The sequence below is a fragment of the Triturus cristatus genome, chromosome 4_1 (genome assembly GCF_964204655.1).
Source record: "Triturus cristatus chromosome 4_1, aTriCri1.1, whole genome shotgun sequence".
NCBI classification, from domain to species: domain Eukaryota; kingdom Metazoa; phylum Chordata; class Amphibia; order Caudata; family Salamandridae; genus Triturus; species Triturus cristatus.
The window spans coordinates 783,031,266-783,044,278 of NC_140585.1; the positions used below are offsets into that span (position 1 = coordinate 783,031,266).

At 44.3% G+C, this 13,013-nt stretch overlaps 1 protein-coding gene and 1 long non-coding RNA gene across 3 annotated transcripts in view; one reads left to right on the forward strand and one right to left on the reverse strand.

Moving 5' to 3' along the window:
• Positions 1-13,013, reverse strand: part of PPM1H (protein phosphatase, Mg2+/Mn2+ dependent 1H) — a 712,578-nt gene that overhangs the window by 188,349 nt on the left and 511,216 nt on the right. The gene's annotated exons all lie outside the window — the stretch shown is intronic.
• Positions 50-8,638, forward strand: LOC146855524 (uncharacterized). The gene is made up of 3 exons (XR_014980851.1): positions 50-205; positions 5,230-5,260; positions 6,926-8,638. It is a non-coding gene; the product is annotated as an uncharacterized LOC146855524 (long non-coding RNA).

The window sequence follows — 13,013 nt, forward strand, 5'->3', positions numbered from 1 at the left end:
AGGAACATTGGCCGCCTTAAAGAGCTCTACCTACCTCAGCAGGGTCTTTGTTCAGAAGGCGCGTGGGATTAGGGGGCCTCCTGCAGCACACCTCGCCCCCACATTCCCTAGGTGAACAAAGAGCAATCTCCTGAGATGCCTCACGGGCATTGAAAGTCAAAAGAAATGCTGCCTAGAGAAAGTATTGATCAGGTTACACTCAAGGGTAAGACCTTTTCCTGCCTTATTAAACAACTATAAAATGAAACTTGTCATTCTGATTCTGAATAATTTCCTTGTTATGGCGAGCAAAATAGGACAAAATACCTTTTGTAGTAATACACATATTCCCCACGCCAAGGAAGTAAAGATGTGCACACCCATAAGAGACACACGCAGTAGAACATTTTTCACTAGAAAAGAAAACACACACTTTCGCTTCAGCAAAGGCAATCAAATTCTCAGAATTATGTCCAGTTCTATAGTCAGTCCACTTTAAGTGTGAGTGAGAGCCAAACGCCTCTCAAAGACGCACAGCAATCACAGCCGTGTTTCGCCCTATATGCCGTAGTTGCCATATACGAAAAGAGAGAATCATTCATACATCTCAATCATACGACGAATATATATATATATATATATATCCTATCAAGCATTTTGCCGGGGTGTACTTTCCACTTATTGGAAAATGCGGAAGACTTTTAGTAAACGGGGTAAGACGATGTTCGGGAGTTGAGCAGTTAAGGAAGCAGATCCTATCTCCGGTTACTTTGACGGCAATTAGGCCCTGAAACCAGGGGGCGCTGATAAACCCCTGCCCATGGATGGAGGCGATGGTTCTCAGCTGAAGGCTGATGAAAGCCGAGCAGGTGGCTTTTATTGGGCGGCTCTTCGGAGCATAACACCAAGTGGATTTCTAGAAATTATTGTACCCGAGTGCGAAAATGTTTCTAGTAAATCCTACTTAGCGATGCTTTAGTTCCTGGAGTATGTTTAAGATGTTAACATGAGAGGGTTAGTAGTTTGAAACCACAGTCAACAGCGTAACCACTAGATGCCACCCCATTTCCTTCTACTGTGATTTAATGTCCACAGAAACTGTAGACTATCGCTGTTACGAAAAGGAAAGAAAGGCGCGTGCACCGCATATATACCACATGGAGCCCTCGACCTGGGTTAACAAGTGCTTTTAAAGTGCTGTATGTAGTTCTATCTTCACATAGGCGGCTTCCATCCAATGCACGTTCTTTCAACTATGGCTGCAGATAAACATTTTCACACAAAAAACACTATTTATTCAAAATGTTCATAAAATGTAATTCATTTCGGGGGGTTTCAATGACCTTCACATTAGCCTGAGGTTTTGAAGGCCACAGAAGAAGAGTGCCTATAAGGGTGACCCCGCCATAGAGTCAAATCCTGGACAGTGACTGGCAACATTCTGGACACAAAGGGACAGTCTTACAGAGACACATTCTGGTCTAAGTGTTAAGTTTACAAATTAAACTCATACCTACAACTAGTGGTATACAATTATGAAAATAAACAGTTTACACATAGATTTATGTAAAATATGGCTGCTGGGTTACATGTGCATTCCCTCATTTGTCTAATGTAGGAGATAAGTCTACTTCTGTGAATATGTACTCTTCCGTCGCCTGCTCCGGGGACAGAGTGCTCACTTTATGGTGTCTATAAACTAGTAGCGGCTGTCAAACCTTAAAATAGGCCACCAGACCCGCGGTACAAAGGGTGAGAAAATCCAACCTACTCCACAGAGGTCTGTAGGGGTTCTCCTCTCAGTCTCTTATATACATTGAGACAAATAGTGGATTTTACAGCATATGCTTCCCGGTACACCTGACAAAATGCACAGTTTTATTTTACAGGCAACTCTTAAGACGATTTCATACTACCTTTTAAAACACCAGTGTGCCATTGCACACAGGATCATTGTTTCGCTGCAGCAGAGCGTGACTGATGTGTCCAAGAGAAAACTGTGCGCAGAATAACACAGTTGTGCCAGGGATCCCAAACCTTTCACACACGCACACACTCCTCTGTTCCATATTTGCACCACTCCTGGCAGACTCCGAAGAGGGTGTCTCCAGTCATTGAAGTGAAGTCTCCTTCGAGCCCACTGCTTCTCTCCGTGAGCGGATTCAGCTGATATAGCTGGGGGTCGCGCACAAGCGGAGACCCAAATCTGTGTGAATATGGTGGGACATCAGTGCAGACTTTGTGGTCAGTGCTTACCACATGGACCAGGGTTGACGTTCAATACTTCTCCCTGTCCACTGAAAACAGAGTAGGCTCTGGAACTGCGAGCAGCAGAAAGGCCTGACAATCTCTTTCGCGATGACGTGGTTGCAGACATATTCTTCTGTTTTATGTCTTGCAAGGTCAGGAGAACCAGGTGTAGGTAAAATGCAATGAGGGAGAGAAATATAAACAGCCTCATACCAGAGGTGGGTGGGACACTGAAAACTCGAGCCAGAGGCATGGCTCAGTCCGAGATCCGCTTTGAAACTCAAGCCAAAAATTAGCCAAGCTTTCATGGGAGACGATGTGTCTGGGAGGCTACAACTGCTGACCGTATAACATGGAGGCCGAGGTGCGACTGACGGCCTCACTCGGCACCCTGTGAATCCTGGCAAACCTCCCTGTGCTGGAAAAAACACCCGTGTCACAATTTGTCTTGCGAAGCATCTCCTGCGCATTCTGGCTGTCACCGATCTCCAGTCTCATCCTCCATGAGGAGAGAACAAAGTATTGATCTTTGATTTCAGTAAAACATACCCATCAACTGGCTGAATTCCACAGTAGGAAATGGACAATCTGTCTTGACCCTGCTCCCCATGGGAAGTACTTTAGTTCACCAAGCCTCCATCCTGTTCATGGGATCATATATCAAATATATTAGTTCAGGATCTGTGCTGTAAAAAAACCTCTTGTGTTTGATCTAATAGACTGTAGTTCTGACCCATCTATTAAAAGAATCAAGGCCACATACAGGGTACAAAGGACAACTAACTTGTCTGTTAGTTCACTGATACCATTGTTATCACGGGGGGGGGGGCAGGAATGTTTCTCAGGCCATGTTTAAAAACAGTTGCTTTTAATAAATACTTCCCAATAATCTGCTGTGTACTAAGGCGAAACGCATCTAGGAAATAAAGAAATACACTTTTTTGAACTGTGAAGACACCGTATCATTTTCAAACATGATCGCTGCTGCATGATAAACATGCCAAGAGTTTTCAAGGCTCGGTTTATGCCCGAGCTTTTACAGCCAGAGAGGAACTCGGCTCAGCTCTCCTTGTTAATTCATTGGCGCACCTACCTCTAGCCCATAGACCATATGCCATGGTTACCTTCTTGTTTGTGCCTGGAAAAGACAGCAGAGGAAATGGGGAATAACTCAACCCAGTGTAAAGCCAGGGATGGACATGGGGATCACCCAATATGGCTCCAACTCTGTTCTCTTTATTTTTGAATGGTGTTGCACAATGTTTTGCCACTTATCCTACTGATGCCCCGGTACTTGCAGGTGTAAAAATACCTATCCTTATGTTCACAGACGACACACTCATTATTTCCAAAACGCAAAGCAGTCTGCAGCGAGCACTATCTCGCTTTGAAGAATTTTGCAGGGTGCGTGGGTTAGTGATTAACGCAAGTAAAACAACATTTATGGCACTAAACAAGCGTTGGGTGATAAAGTGCAATGTAAGCCTAAATAATGAGCTTCTTGAACAGACTGAGGTTTTTAATTATTTAGGAGTCACTCTAGCTAAGAAATTGACTTGGAAACCCCAGATCGAAACCATGGCTTCAAAACATCGTCAACTTGCAGGAGCATTAGTAAAAGAACACAAAACCTCACTAACAAAGCCAATCAACCTCGCCTTACAAATCTATAACACGAAAGTCATAGCTTCTGTTCTATAGGGCTCTGAACTATGGGTTTTGAAAATTTGACTCCACTAGTTTTAGTAGGAAACACATTTTTTCAGCGGCATTACAACCCTCCTACAAAACATCCCATTAAAGCCACTACACTATGATTTAGGCTGTAAACCCCTGGATGAGGTAGCATGATTCTGCCCAATAGCATACTGACGTAGATTATGGCCCACCTCTGAATCGACACACTACTACGCAGAACTCAAGGATGTACAGGAGGCTGACACCACACGAAAGATCAATTGGCTGCAAAAAGTAAAATGCACGCTGATAGCAGTGGCACGAGGCATTTATGGGAGGACCCCGCGGGTCAACGGTTTCTCTTGAAAAGAGAAATTAAAGAGCTGTATTGGTCTATGACTATCATCGACACTATAAGAACAACTGAGAGCTCGATGGTGACAGGGAGATTCCTAGAGTTGAAACCCAGCACCCTGTATGAGTCCTATTGGGATTTTATAATTGAGCCCTCAGATAGAAGATTATATTTTCAATTCAGGGTGGGCACCCTCCCATTAAATCCAATTCAGGGTGGGCACCCTCCCATTAAAACCTTTTACACGTAAATGGCACAACACAGATGACACCCATTGCCAGCGATGTGCAAATCAAGTGAGACATATTCCCACATCCTGTTTGTGTGCCCAGGCTATGTGGCCCCTCGGAATAAATGGCTAAGGCCAATATGCCAAAACATAGGCACTAGGAGTAGCAGCACAGCAGTGAGAATATTGAACACAAACGCATCGGAGCAGTGTGCAATATCAGATGCTATATTCCTGGGCTGGATGTAGGTAATACGCACTTAGATGCATACCTCGTCTGGGGCCTCACAACGTAGTATTCAATGAAACACTTACGATGCTGTTCAAACGATACATATACAGCACTTTATTGCAAATTTGCACTAAAATAAAGTTTTTTGGTATGCTCCCCGTAGGAACAAGAACAATCTCGATTGGTTATTAATCCTTTTGTAAAATATAGAGATTTTAAATTAAGACCGGAGTACACTAAAGTAGAACATGCAATGATTTTAAATGGATTTTAATCTTTTTGCACAATGTATATTTCAACCCAGAATCTATAGTCAAATTGAATTACCTATAATTGTATATATGCACTGGCTTTTACTTAAAGATGAAAATTAAATTGATATTAAGTAAATGAGCTTTTTCCTTTTTTATGGTGATTTACTTTTATGATCTTGAATGTCGAAATAAAGTTATAACGGTGATAACCCAATATGCCTGACACCCAACTTTATTTCCCTCTTTCTGGCAGGTGGGGAAAGAATACTAGCAGTGGCAATGAGGTATGACACATTCCTCTTGAGAAATTTAAGGACAAATGATGTCCTAAAAGAAGAATGGAATGTTTAAAGGACAGAAATCTTAAATATTAGTCTTCCCTAGAAAAATAGGGACATGTGGTTACCTTACTTCCTAGCAACACACAAACAATATCAAACATCAGAGCTTCCAGACATGCACAGCAAACACAGTACGCTCTCAACTGATCCCCAAGGGTCGCTGTTCAGGTCTCGCCTGACCCAGCGCATGCGCTGTCCTGGCGAGACTTATTGAGAGGGCTCCAAAAAGTGCTACCAGGCCAGCCTAGAGCTACAGTGCATGTGCGCGGGCGCACGCACCGCGCTTTACCGCAATTACTTTTACTTTCGTGGCCGCACGGCCGCTTTGATGTTTGATCGCGATCCCTTTCGGCCACAGGGCTGCTTTGCATAGCCAATAGGTCTTGCTTTTGGGACCTTATAAGTATTTAGTTATGCAACTGTTGCATGGCTAAACACTTATAAGGTCCCAAAGGCGAGACCTATTGGCTATGCCAATGCTTGTTTTGTAATTCCATTTTGTACAGTCATCCTCAGGTTACCCCCCTTCCCCCCGGCTTTCGCTCATTTTCCAGATCTATGCAAGTGATGACCAGTAGCCAAAACGGGGCAGTGTTCCTTACACCTGCAAGACACTGCTTTGTCAGACTATAAAGTTAAAAACCAAACATGTTAGAAAGTAACAATTTCTGGCACATACCTGATATTCCGATGTTAAATTACTATCATAAACACAGAAGATATATTTATTCCACGCGTAAGAAGCTACAAGCTGCTTTTACATGAACAATTTGCAGGCAGAATGTTTTTGAGTGGATACAAATATATACATTAATGCTTTTTAGGTATTTATTGCTGCTAAGACTGTTTTATACTTTCATCTGTGCACAACCATTGTTAATGCACATGTTTGTATTATCAGTAAAAGAGATTTCAAAATGGAATACAGCTTGTACTATAGCCTTTGGGGGGATTTCAAACACGTTTACCTGCTTTCTAATCAGAGCTTCCTATGTGGGTAGAGCTACTGCCTACTGAGTGGCGACGGGTGTGGTTTTAGCAGTGTTCATCAAATGTATTCTAATAAATATCCTATATATGACTGTGCTACATTTCTACTTTGTTTATCGGACAAAACTATTTTTGATCCTATAAAGCACCACCCTTATTTTACCAGAAGTGGCTTCCCCTTCAGAAGTCTCCAAACCGTATTGAATCATAAATACATCCCAAAAAAGTTGCACAAACTCCCTCAACATAGGGTGTACAGGGAAGTTAATGGGTACAAATTTAATTTAAGGGAAGAGGTGTGGCACCGCGGCCAGGGCGACTGACTCCGGAATCTGAGGATCACGGTTCGATCCCCGGCACCGGCGGCAGATTAGCCCAGCACCATGTGACTCTGGGCAATAGCTTGCTTAATCTTCCAGACGGCCCCCAGCGCCTAGAGACCCTTACGGGTGAGTGTTTGCGCTTTACAAATGTGGATATTATCATTATTATTAATTTGAGGTGTATAATATGGTGCTTAAGTGTTGAAGCAGACATTATAGCGAATTACTGAATCTGTGGCGTTTCAGTGACCATGCTGGCACTTCTTTTACACTAATGTCAATTGTCTGTCTGCAGGCGCTGGTGAGGCATCAGCTGATCATACATCTCAGTGGCGTTCACATCTACATCAAAGCTGGCGAGAAGAGACGAAAACTAGGAAACATCAACATCCATAATTGCTGCACTCCAAAAGGGACATTTCCTCATCAGCATTACAGAAATCTTTACTAGGCACAGGGAGTAATTTAGGAACTTGATGCTCTGCCTTCAAAGCCAAGCTCAGTAAATCGATTTTATCTCCAGCGCTTTATTTTTTGCGTGTTTAATGAGGTACTACATGCATTTCTAACATTACTTATCTAGGATGATCAAACAACAAAATGGACAAGACTGGTGGGTCATGCGTCTCAGAGTTCTGTAAAACCTCAAAACAAACAAACATGGCACACCAGACCAGGGACAAAGAAGATGCACAAGAAAGGCTTGCAGAGCAACCTGGATTCTTTGAAGAATGGAAGCAGATGACAAAAAATAGGGCAGTATTGAAAAAAATATGTACCCGCTCATTTTCCAATGATGCTTCAAATCTCACACAGAAATAGATTTCAAATAAGAATCTTCAGGTAGGTCAACATTTGCAAAGAATCCTCTCTAATTGTCAAGGACTACACAAGACAAAGGGAATTTAGCTTCCTTCTTGATTGCATGTAAGAAGGGTGACTCCTTTCAGTAGCCCTGTTGGCCCCTGCACAGTACAACACAAATGAAAGGTGATGTGTCCCCTCAAGACATTCCCAGTTGGGAGGAACAACAAATGGTAATCTGAAGTGGAGATTGATGCTAAATAGATAAATGAGTCACCAAACTCCCACTGACACCAGGGAGGCAGAAGAGCCCATCGAAAGAATCCAGTAGAAAAATCTGAATAGATTCTAGCCGCAAGAAGCAAAGAGCAGGAACAAAAATAAAGTAGGCAATGAACACAACGAAAAATTGTGAACAAACGTGGTGCAAAACATCTTCCTCAAGGGATTGCCTATTTATACACGATTCCAAAGAGTAACTAATAGTATCCTCTGGACAATCCATCATCTTGGGAATGGTAATTCAAAGGCTTGACCACACATCTTCCTTCAGGATCAGGGATTGACTAAACACATGAAGAAGACAAAGTTTGGTGCCCTCTGCCCGCAGCTGGATTCCACATTTCCACCACTGCTCACACTGACTAATGCCTCCAAGTTACAGCGGAGGAGCGGCCCCTGGTTAGAATCCACAACTGAATAGTCTTTGGACCAAACTGGGGCCCAGGTATCCCTTAAGAGTTAACATTAGCAACGACTCATTGGAGCAACATTTTATGACTAACTCATAAGAGTTGCAGTCAATTGAAAAATGCTTACTAGTTTGATCTTACTTCTGTGCTTCAAAAACCTGATTTTGCTATTAAAGGTTAAGTCTCCAAAGCTTTTTAGCCGCACTCTCCCTCCCATAGCGGACAGACACCCTTCCCAGGATCTTTTGCTAACTGTGTGAGGTTTCCAGTGGGGAAACAATTATCAGACATTTTACCGGTGAGTACAGACGAGTCTTCAGCTAGAAGCGGCTACTACTTATCGCACTGATGAACTCTGCCCCACCTACATCACATACTCTGAAGGAAGAGGCTCCGCCCACACATGTGAAATACTTTAACATGCATGCAAGGCAGAACTGGTCAGTACCAACAATGTAGCAACAGAAATACTTTTCATATTTCCAGCAATTGGTCAGTAAATGATCTGCTTCTGAAAAATGTCTAAGGAATGTTGTGTAAGAGGCGGGTGGTGGTCCTGGCTGGAGCAGTGTGAGGTTTCTTTCTCCAGGTGTTGCTTTTATACATTCTGTTCTCATAGTAGTGCAGTGGATTCACATGCCATTCTTTCTTTTTGTTTTGTTTTTGAATATTTGTTTTATAGGATTTTATCAGTTCAAACCATAAAAGGACATATTTGACAACAGATTCCAGAAAGGCTTACAATGGTAAGACAGATATTAACAGTAACCATCGCTAGCTAGGAACTCCCATACAGCCCTTGCGATTACGTCAGAGTCATACTAGATGGGGGAAGGGAGGAGGAAAAAGAGGGAAATGGAAAAAAAGAGGGGGAACTAGGAGCGAAGAAGAATACACAAAAACTGAAGAACCAAATAGACATCGTTGACAATGTTATCCTGCTTTTCCCCCCGAACACCCCCATGCTATGCACGTTACATAATACCGTGGCTCTGTTTTCGAATGTTCACAACTTGTCTGATTTTAGGTCGCTAATATTATGTTCACACTACCCAAGCGCCTGTTACCTTTAGCCAATAGATGTCGTTAGATGTCCAGAAATGTACTGTTGGGTGCTATTTCCATATGTTTAAGTCAGACGCTGCCATTCATAAAAGAAACAACCCTGCTCTGTGTTCTGTCACTGAGCCGCGTGGCGCTCGCGCATGAAACAGAGCGCGCCATATTTCAAAGCTGCTCCGACAGGGCCTTTTCCAGGAACATAAATAACGTCTGCTCTGTCTCAGTGTTGCCAAAAATACAGTTTTTAACAGCTCTTGAAATACAGGCTTGCTTCCACGTGCCATGACTTTTGACATTGTCCATGAATGTCTCTAGGACTCTGCTGTTTCTTTTTTAGAAACATGCTGCAAGCAGACAGCAGCCACGTGATGGGCCAGAGGTACTCCAGGTCTGAAATGCTTTTTTTTCAACACTGCACATCTACACGTGTCTTTCCAAGGACCTCTTCTGGCTGTATTTTTGGTAATGTTTGTTAACGGATAAATAGTTCCAGAAATTCAACAGCATGTTTGGATTTTGTGACGTATTTTATGATTTTGTGACAGACCTGTTTTAACGGATACTTGAGTTTTCTCATGGGCATTCTTGGACTTATAAAACGGGATTGTACTTGTTTAAATAATATTGGACTGAAAAGCTTTAGTAGGCTGCCATCTTCTTTATTTTACTTATTTACCTTCTAAGTCTTTCCAGCTGCACACTGTCTCACCTCTACCACTTTCAAGTTTCGCACCGACTGCTTTCAGGCTGTGGCTGCATGAACCAGCTGGAACCTCTGGTACAAAGAGAGGGCTGACCAAGACCACAGGACCACCGAGTCTACCCAAACCTCTCTCATCTCAGAACCTGGAGACCCCGCTTACTCTTCGGCTTTACCAAAGCTCAGTCTCACCTTTACTATTTTTATGATAATTATATGTCCGAGCAAGAACCAACATCATAAGTCTTCAGTGGTCGTCTCAAATCCAGAAATAATTCCATCCAGGTGAGATCACACAGCCCCATGTCCCGGAGAGCGAGGCCAGCGACTGAAGGTGGCCTCCCTAATCAGCAACAACGCTGGCTCTCCTGACCACGCACCAAGTAGGAACCCTACACACCTACCCCTTTCATCTGCACACCTCAGCCAGTGACTGCAGGCATGCTGGTACCCCCTCCCAGCACTCTAGACTGTGGAATGGGCGGACGCGGCTACCTGCACAATTTTATCTTTGGAAGGAAAATTATATTTAAAAGACCGGGGACACAAAGTATAGCGATGTGAAGGTAGGGGGCCAACCTACATCTTTCCTGTATCCGCTGGTTGTTTGTGGACATCTTCACTACGCTGAGGTGGTGGATATAGGAAAAAAACCTTTTTTTCACTGTTTTCAGATAATCTCATGTTGGTCTTTGACAGCACTCATTCTGGGAGGAAATGTTTCTGTTCAAGTACCACAACCAAAAATGTGTGCGACATAGAAAGGCCACACTCCCTGTCTATAGCATCCCAAGTTGTCTGCCCCACCAGCTAAAAATGAGACTCCCTGTACCCCAACTTTGTCTCATCCGCAAACCACAATAACAGCCACTCCTTCACCTCGTGTTACAGAGCAAAGTACAATCATTCGGAATCTGTCCAGCTTCATCCCCTGGCACTGTGCTAAGACTGAACATGTTTCAATGATGGCACTTTTTACCATGAAATGAAATTTGCTACAAGGACACGCTCCTCAACTAGGGAACCAAGGCTCATGGAAAGACAGAAAATAAGACTGGGATGTTCATTGGGTGTGCCCATCTCTCAATTAGGCCCATATTGTGCTGCCATGTCTGAGGACCTATAGTTTAAATAGTAATGACATCCCACGGACAGAGGTGGCCAAAGGTTGAACTATATAGCAAGGGAGTCAGAGGATGTGTGAGGTGGGGCAGAAGGTTCAGGGCAGAAGGATGAGTGTAATGATGCAGTAATTCTGCTTTCTAAGCTGCTGTTTTGCATCCATACTCTCAGCCTGTCAAATCATGACTTCACAGTAGGAGCTATATGTCTTGGTCTAGGGGGATGACTACATCCGGGTAACAGGACCTTCGAAGGATGCATGGCCTGGAGTTATATATCATGGTCATTTTTGTGTTTATGGGGAGTGGGAACTGGCTGGTCAGGAGCCATGAACCCCACCCACAGTGTGGGGTAGGTAAATGTCTGCTGAAGTGCTGCTCCAAAAGTAAGTCTAGACCCAAGCCCAAAGCATGGACATTCCCTAAGGACTTAATATGCAGACACTTTAAAAACACTTGTGAACTCGGAGTACTTTTTTTTTTTTTAACATTCCCTTCCAGCCCCACCCGCTCCCATTCCCATATCCAAACCTACGGGGAAAGTAGTGTAAATACACTTGGGAGATGGCGATGCCACGCCAGCCCCCCTTTACTGCATCAGGTGTTACCATCTAATCATCTGTCATGCATGTGATTTAAGGTTTGTTGCGTTTGAAGGGACAATGTTCCGTAGTTACCAGTATCTTCTCACTCTGTCGTGACGGTTGTTATATAGAGCTCAGCTGGAGGAGAACAGGTCTGAGTTGGCCCCCGCGTCGGAGTCTGGAGGTAATCCCAAAGGAGAGTCTGTGGTGTGGGTATTTTTGGACTTTGCTAGAGTTTGGCAGAATTCTTGCACCGCTGTTGGTGTGTAAAAAATGTGTGGCCTGCCATCTACATCCACTCGCATACGTGTAGGGTATAGCATCCCGTATTTCAGTCCCAGGTTCCGGAAGGTAGCTTTCACTCCAGTATACATCAGATGGGTGTCCTGGACCATAATGGTGAAATCCGGATAAAGGGAAACCAATGAGCCCTGCCAGTTGAGAGGACCCTTCTCTTTCGCCAAACGCATGACCATGTCTCTGTCCCGGAAGTTAAGGATTCAGGCAATTATCTAGTGAGGTGGGCATCCCGGATTCGGGTGGGGCCCCAGGGTGTGTTGGGCGCTTTCCACCAAAAATGTATGAGAGAAGGATTTGTGGCGTAACAGGCTAATGAGTAGTTGTTCCATGAACCTGTCTAGGCGCCCTGTGTTGGTAGTCTCTGGTATACCAAGGATGCAAATGTTGTTGCGCCTACTTTTGGCTTCTAGGTCTTCGTTCTTCATGGCCACTGTCTTAAGGTTGATTGAGCCGCGCCGTCTTCCAGATCGGAAATCCTGCCTTCTGCTGTATCAAGGATCCCCTCATGGGGGTCCAGTCTCCGACCCATTACATCCAGCCGTTTATCCAAAGCATCAAATCGGATGTTGAGAGCTTTGAATCCCGCCCTGAGCCCTGCCATGACAGCCTCCAGTCTTGGCTGCACCACTGTTTTTGTGTCCGGGGCTACGCCTCCCTCCACCATGTCTGACCCAGTAGGTTCTCCGGTGTGCTTGGATTTGTTGAAGGTTAATTTGCGTTGTTTTGGGTCACCACGAACCATGACACACACGTCCAAATAAGCGCACTGTGTGGCTGGGTACAAGTGTAAAATGCGCCAATGGTAAGGGGAGCCACTGCGGGCCATCCGCATGTTCTTGTGTCGCTGATGACCTGTGGACTTGGGCCCTGAAGTGCTTCGTTTTGTAGGCACTGACACCTTTGTGGTGCAAGCTTCTTAGTATCTGGCCAGTGGGCTATCCTCTGCTACACTTACGTCCACCACTGTTTCTAGTCTTGTGCACCCAGTACATATATATCCAGAAGGGCGACAGTGCTTTCTGTCTGATGGACGCCCTCGCGCAGAGTCAACAGGACCGGGCACAGTTTCTCCTGCCCCGCGGGTGACACTGGGGCCCCCGCATTATGGACCGGCTCCTTC